This window comes from Mandrillus leucophaeus, unplaced genomic scaffold (assembly GCF_000951045.1).
Source record: "Mandrillus leucophaeus isolate KB7577 unplaced genomic scaffold, Mleu.le_1.0 Scaffold153, whole genome shotgun sequence".
NCBI classification, from domain to species: domain Eukaryota; kingdom Metazoa; phylum Chordata; class Mammalia; order Primates; family Cercopithecidae; genus Mandrillus; species Mandrillus leucophaeus.
Window position 1 is genome coordinate 2,666,848 of NW_012101510.1, and position 7,440 is coordinate 2,674,287.

At 49.4% G+C, this 7,440-nt stretch overlaps 1 protein-coding gene across 1 annotated transcript in view; it reads right to left on the bottom strand.

The window, feature by feature from the left end:
* SHMT1 (serine hydroxymethyltransferase 1 (soluble)) overlaps positions 1–3,612 on the bottom strand; it is a 53,047-nt gene extending 49,435 nt beyond the window's left edge. The window contains exon 1 of the mRNA XM_011975305.1: positions 3,426–3,612. The gene's annotated coding sequence lies outside the window, so the exon portion shown is untranslated. The remainder of the gene's footprint in view (positions 1–3,425) is intronic.
* Between the last annotated feature and the right edge of the window lie 3,828 nt (positions 3,613–7,440).

Sequence of the window (7,440 nt, forward strand, 5' to 3'; positions counted from 1 at the left end):
GACAGAGTGAGACCCTATCTCTCAAAAAGAAAAAAAAAAAAGTCCAAAATAAGTTTTTGATATCTAAGAGGTCTACTCCACTACTAGCCTACAATGAATTCATTCAATCAACATTTATTGAACAACTCTTATGTCCCAGGGACACAGATAGGCACTAAGAATACAGAGGTTACTAAGAAAGAGGTCCTGCTCTTATAAGAAACAAATTGTAAACAATTAAGAAATACAGGCCAGGCACGGTGGCTCACAACTGTAATCTCAGTACCACGGTAGGCCAAGGCGAGTGGATTACTTGAGGTCAGGAGTTCAAGACCAGTGTGGCCAACAAGGTGAAACCCTGTCTCTACTAAAAATGCAAAAATTAGCCGGGTGTGGTGGCACACACCTGTAATCCCAGCTACTTGTGAGGCTGAGGAAGGAGAATCGCTTGAACCTGGGTGGCAGAGGTTGCAGTGAGCTGAGATTGTGCCACTGCACTCCAGCCTGGGCAACAGAGCGAGACTCCGTCTCAAAAAAAAAAAAAATACAAATACAAAAATTAGCCAGGCATGGTGGCATATGCCTGTAATCCCAGCTACTCGAGAGGCTGAGACAGGAGAATAGCTTGAACCAGTGAGGTAGAGATCATGCCACTGCACTCCAGCCTGAGTGACAGGACAAGACTCCATCCTAAAAAAAAAAAAAAAAAAAAGACATACACAAAGCCAGGCATAGTCGCTCATACTTGTAATCTCAGAACTTTGAGAGGCTGAGGCGAGAAGACCACTTGAGCCCAGGAGTTCAAGACCAGCCTAGGCAACACGGCAAAACCCCGTCTCTACAAAAAATACACAAAAAATTACCTGAGCCTGGTGGCATGCACCTGTATTCTCAGCTACTCTGGGTGGCTGAGGCAAGAGGATCGCTTGAGTCCCAGAGGTTGAGGCTGCAGTGAGCTGAGATTTTCCCACAGCACTCCAGCCTGGGCAAGAGAGGAAGACCCTGTATCAAAAAAAAAAAAAAAAAAAAAATGCAATAAATGGGTGCAGGGCTACTTCAGACTGGGCCAGGGAATGTAACTGAACTGAAATCTGAGCCAAATCTCAACCCAAATCTGGGATGACAGCAATCTACACAGAGTAAACAAGTGCAGCGCATCCCAAGTTCAAAGCCCAAAGGAGAAAGTGTGACTGGCCAAGGGTCAGAAATCAGGCTTGCACACCTGAAGTCTGGGGAGTCACAGGACCACAGGAATCGAGCAACCTGGGCAACATAGTGAGACCCCTGTCTCTCTAAAAGGAAAGAAAAGCAGCCGGGCGCGGTGGCTCATGTCCGTAATCCCAGCACTTTGGGAGGCCAAGGTGGGTGGATCACTTGGGGTCAGGAGTTTGAGACCAGTCTGGCCAATATGGTGAAACCCTGTGTCTACTAAAAATATAAAAATTAGTCGGGCGCAGTGGTTCACGCCTGTAATCCCAGCACTTTGGGAGGCCGAGGCGGGTGGATCACCCGAGGTCAGGAGTTCGAGACCAGCTGACCAACATGGTAAAACCCCATCTCAACTAAAAATACAAAAATTAGCTGGGCATGTGGCACGCACCTGTAACCCCAGCTACTCAGGAGGCTGAGGCAGGATAATCACTTGAACCCAGGAGGTAGAGGTTGCAGTGAGCTGAGATTGTGCCACTGCACTCCAGCCTGGGCAACAGAGCGAGACTCCGTCTCAAAAAAAAAAAAAATACAAATACAAAAATTAGCCAGGCATGGTGGCATATGCCTGTAATCCCAGCTACTCGAGAGGCTGAGACAGGAGAATAGCTTGAACCAGTGAGGTAGAGATTGCAGTGAGCCAAGATCACGCCACTGCACTCCAGCCTGAGTGACAGAGCTAGACTCCATTTCAAAAAAAAGAAAAAAGGAAACTTGGTAATCTTAGGGACATCTTCATTAACATTCTGTAACACCTGGTAAGCCCCCCAGCTAACACAGCTCACTGCAACATCAGTCATTACAGCAATGGATATTTCTGTAGAGGCACCATTGCTCATGTGTGGCATGATCCTCAACGCCAGGAAAGAGACCTAGTAAGTGAAGTCACCTGCAAGGTCACGAGCCTCCCCATGCCTCCAAATCTTACAAGTGGATCCAGCCAAGGATCTGCTCAGGGAACTACCTTGTTGCACATCTTCTATCTCACACACAGATTTTGGTTCTCTTCTTTACAGAGGAGGAAATTGAGGCCCAGGGAGCTAACTTGTCTAAAGCCATATAAGAGCCAGAATCTGAACTCTGGTTTCTCTTCAGTTCCAAAGCCTTGTCTCAGGACACTGCGCTAAATAAAAACACAATTAACCACTTCCGTTCCAAGCTTCCCCAAGTAATACATTTTTTTTTTTTTTTTTTTTGAGATAGAGTCTCACTCTGTCACTCACGCTGGAGTGCAGTGGTGTGATCTCTGCTCACTGCAACCTCCACCTCACGGGTTCAAGCGATTCTCCTGCCTCAGCCTTCCCAGTAGCTGCGATTACAGGTGTGTGCCACCACGGCCAGCTAGTGTTTTTTGTATTTTTAGTAGAGATGGGGTTTCACCATGTTGGCCAGGCTGGTCTCGAACTGCTGACCTCAAGTGATCTGCCCGCCTCAGCTTCCCAAAGTGCAGGGATTACAGGCATAAGCCACCGCACCCGGCCTACAATGTTATTTCTGCAAGAACCTAAACTGATGTTTCCAGTCTATTCTCTGGGTAACTGCCCGATTGAAGGCCCACATCTGTGCTGACCTCAGCTGGACCAAGAGTCACTTAACTCCCGGAATCTCGAAGCAGAGGCACCGGGCCAAGAACTTCACAGTGAGACATCTGTCTCCTAGAACAGGGGGTAGCAGATTGCGGGCAACAGGAAGAGCTCATTCCCCACAGGGATCTGGTGGCAGGGGCCAAAAGTGGAGCGACCCTGCGCGTAGCGTTTAGGGGCTCAGGCTTTGAGAACCCGGGTTCTATTCTAGGCTCTGCTATTTAAGTTGTCTCCTTTCTCCGAGCCCCACCACCTTCCTCACCTGTAAAATGGGGGAAACGGTACCACTCGACTTGCAGCTTTGCTGTGAAGGAGCGAGGCTAGGGGTTGTGTTTAAATTGAAAATGCTCAACGAGAAAAGTGCTCAGTAGAGAGCGGCTACTCACATCCGCTATAAGCCTTCGCACTCCTGCCAAAAGCCAAGGGCCGCCACCCCATCGTACCGAACGTGCCTGCAACCGGGGCGCTGTGGCAGGCCACCGCCCGACCCCCAGCCCAGGCGCGACACAAGCGCTCCCCTCCCGTCGTTCCGGCTGCAGAGAGTGGGGTACGGCGGGGGACAGCGAGGACGCCGAAGCACCCCCCCGGGCTCCGGGACGCCGCGGCCCAAGACCCGAAGCCGCCCACCTACCGGAACACGGCCCGCGCACGTGCCTAGCGACGTCTCGGTCCTACGCCGCCGCCGGTGCCACCAGAGTCCCAGATCCGCTGACCCAACGCCCCGCGCACCGCCGCGGGCCAGCCACGTGACAGGCCGCGCCAACCCCAAACCCCGAACTTGGCGCTGGACAGCTCGCGCTCCGCTAGGTGCACCCCGCGCGCCAGGCTTAGGCTTGGCCCCGCCCCGGAAGGCGCCCAATCAGAGAGCGCAGTCAAGCAGGGGCCGCCACCAAACGCACCCGCGCTATTGGCTGCAACGGAGCGGCGGGCAGGGCTGGCTGCTCCGGGCCGGCTGGAGGCCTCGTGGTGCAGCTGCGCACCTGGGGCAGGGACCTGTAGGACTGACCCGCTTAGGCTGCAGGTCTGGTGTGTGGACCGAGATTTCCGGGAAGACTGCACAGGGCCTTCCTCACTTAAGCCTGTCGCTCGGGCTGTGGGATTATGAGTGAATTTTGTTCATGGTACTACTTTTAGTTAACAGGGTGGTCATTTAAATTAGGACAAATGTGGGTCTAAACTGCAACATTATTACTCTGTAGGTGTATAATCCAAGAGCAGGCACTTTATTATTATTACTGTTATTTATTTATTTATTTATTTATTTTTGAGACAGGGTCTCACTCTGTTGCCCAGGTTGGAGTAGACATGGGCGTCTAACTGTGTTGCCTCCGGGGAGGTGAAGGTTGCAGTGAGTCGAGATCGCGCCACGGCACTCCAGCCTGGGGGACTGAGCGAGACAACGTCTCAAAAAAAATAAAATAAGATAAATAAAACAGTGACACACAATAAGGACTCAATGAACATTACCTATTGTTAAGAATGATAAAAACCGGGCGCAGTGGCTCACCCCTGTAATTCCAGCACTTTGGGAGGCCGAGGCAGATGGCTTGAGCCTAGGAGTTCGAGACCAGCCTGGGCAACATGGCGAAACCTTGTCTCTACAAGTAATTTTAAAATTAGCTGGGTGTGGTGGCAGTCGCCTGTAGTCCCAGCTACTTGGGAGGCTGAAGTGGGAGGATCGCTTGAGCCTGGGAGGCAGAGGTTACAGTAAGCAATGATCTTGCCTCTGTACTCTAGCCTGGGCAACAGAATGAGACCCTCATCAGCTCAAAAACAAAAACAAAAAAATACAAAAAAAATTTTTTTTTGAGACAGCATCTCAAAAAAATACAAATAGAAATTAAAGATACTAGGTTTTAGTCTCCCAGTTGAAAATAAGAGATTTTCCTCCTCTCCTTTTTCTTTGAGCATTTACTTTTGAAAACTTGTAATTGTAACTGTTTTTGGTTTTTTTTGTTTTTTTTTTTTGAGACGGAGTCTCGCTCTGTCGCCAAGGCTGGAGTGCAGTGGCCGGATCTCAACTCACTGCAAGCTCTGCCTCCCGGGTTCCCGCCATTCTCCTGCCTCAGCCTCCCGAGTAGCTGGGACTACAGGCGCCCGCCACCTCGCCCAGCTAGTTTTTTGTATTTTTTAGTAGAGACGGGGTTTCACCGTGTTAGCCAGGATGGTCTTGATCTCCTGACCTCGTGATCCACCCGTCTCGGCCTCCCAAAGTGCTGGGATTACAGGCTTGAGCCACCGCGCCCGGCAGTAACTGTTTTCTTCTCTTACGCAGATTTTCTATTTGAAATCTGCGTAAATCTTTTCGACACTAGATAGGCCTTTTGTCAACTTTTTGACCTAGGAATGTCTTCCTCAAGGAACTGAAATGTAAACAGTAAGGTAGATAGCACTGTTATCTCCCAGTTTCTGTGGGAGGGTAGAAGCCTAATTTTGGTGGTCTTCCTGCCCCAAATCGCAAAACCACTTCCTGTCATAAAGATATGAGTTTTCTTTCCTCTAGATAAAGCCAAATAGGATGAACTATATGTGACCAAGTGTGCTGTCAAGTCCTCTTATTTGAGGACTAATTATGGTTTATCTTGGAAAATATGTATGTATTGAGTTCTATCTGCTTGGCTATATAAGGGGGTGAGATTTCTTTCTGTCTTTGCAATTTCTTAGCAGATTGCCTGTGATGCGTTTCATTTTCTGGCTTAATGCTTTATACAATACTAAAGTGTTTTCTTTTTCACTAGTTTTGTGAAGAACACTTCTGGATTGGGAGAAAATTTTGTTTTAAATTATATTTTTCGACCAGGCATGGTGGCTCACGCCTGTAATCCCAGCACTTTGGGAGGCCGAGGCGGGAGGATCACCTGAGGTCGGGAGTTTGAAACCAGGCAGACCAACACGGAGAAACCCCGTCTCTGCTAAAAATACAAAATTAGCCAGGCATTGTGGCGTGCGCCTGTAAATCCCAGCTACTTGGGAGGCTGAGGCAGGGGAATCAGTTGAACCCGGGAGGCAGAGGTTGCAGTGAGCTGAGATCGCACCATTGCACTCCAGCCTGGGCAACAAGAGAAAACTCCATCTAAAAAAAATTACCCAGGCATGGTGGTGGGCGCCTGCAGTCCCAGCTACTCAGGAGGCTGAGGCATGAGAATTGCTTGAATCCGGGAGGTGGAAGTTGCAGTGAGCTGAGATGGAGCCACTGCACTCCAGCCTGGCGACAGAGTGAGACTCCATCTCAAAAAAAAAAAAAAGTATATTTTTCTGGCCAGGCGCTGTGGCTCATGCCTATAATCCCAGCACTTTGGGAGGCCCAAGCAGGCAGATTACTTGAGGTCAGGAGTTAGAGACCAGCCTGACCAATATGATGAAACCCCGTCTCTACTAAAAATACAAAAATTAGCCAGTGGCAGGCGCCTGTAATCCCAGCCACTTGAGAGGCCAAGGCAGGAGAACCGCTTGCACCCAGGAAGCAGAGGTTGCAGTGAGATCAAGCCATTGCACTCCAGCCTGGGCAACAAGAGTGAAACTCATCTCAAAAAAAAAAAAAAGTTATATTTTCCAAAGAAGATCTAGCATTATCTTCTTTTGCAGATGAGAAAATTGAGACTCAGATAACTCACAATCACAGAGTGTGATGGAGCCCAGATTCATATCGAAGGCTGTTTCTGAAAGCTAGATTGGTGTCCATAATGCCACATGACAAAGGAAGCCTGGAGCTTGGCATGACACATAGTAGATGCAGAAGAAAGAAAGTCTGAATATTAGAGATGTGGCCGAACGTGGTGACTCACGCCTGTAATCCCAGCACTTTGGGAGGCCAAGGCAGGCGAATCACTTGAGGTCAGGAGTTCAAGACCAGCCTGGCCAACATGGTGAAACCCCACCTCTATTAAACTTACAAAGAAAAAAAAAAAATAGCTGGGCATGGCGGCGGGCACCTGTGATCCCAGCTACTCAGGGAGATGAGTCAGGAGAATCGCTTAAACCCAGGAGGCAGAGGTTGCAGTGAGCCGAGATCACACCACTGCACTCCAGCCTGGGCAACAGAGCAAGACTGCATCTCGAAATAATAATAGTAATAATAATAAGGGTGTTCAGCACTTTGGGAAGCCGAGGTGGGCGGATTATGAGGTCAGGAGATTGAGACCATCCTGGCTAACACGGTGAAACCCCACCTCTACTAAAAATACAAAAAATTAGCCGGGCGTGGTGGTAGCAGGCGCCTGTAGTCCCAGCTACTGGGAAGGCTGAGGCAGGAGAATGGCGTGAACCTGGGAGGCGGAGCTTGCAGTGAGCCGAGATGGCGCCACTGCACTCCAGCCTGGGTGACAGAGCAAGACTCCGTCACAAACAAAAAATAAAAACTAAAAAAAAGTAATAATGTTAATAATAGAGGTGGGAATTCAGTAAGTGCAAATCTCAAAAATCAAATTCAGGTATACAGGAAATGTAGCTTTAGGCTGGGGGCGGTGGCTCACACCTGTAATCCCAGCACTTTAGAAGGCCGAGGCAGATGGATCATGAGGTCAGGGGATTGAGACCATCCTGGCTAAGATGGTGAAACCCCGTCTCTACTAAAAATACAAAAAATTAGCCGGGCGTGGTGGTGGGTGCCTGTAGTCCCAGCTACTTGGGAGGCTGAGACAGGAGAATGGCGTGAACCCGGGAGGTGGAG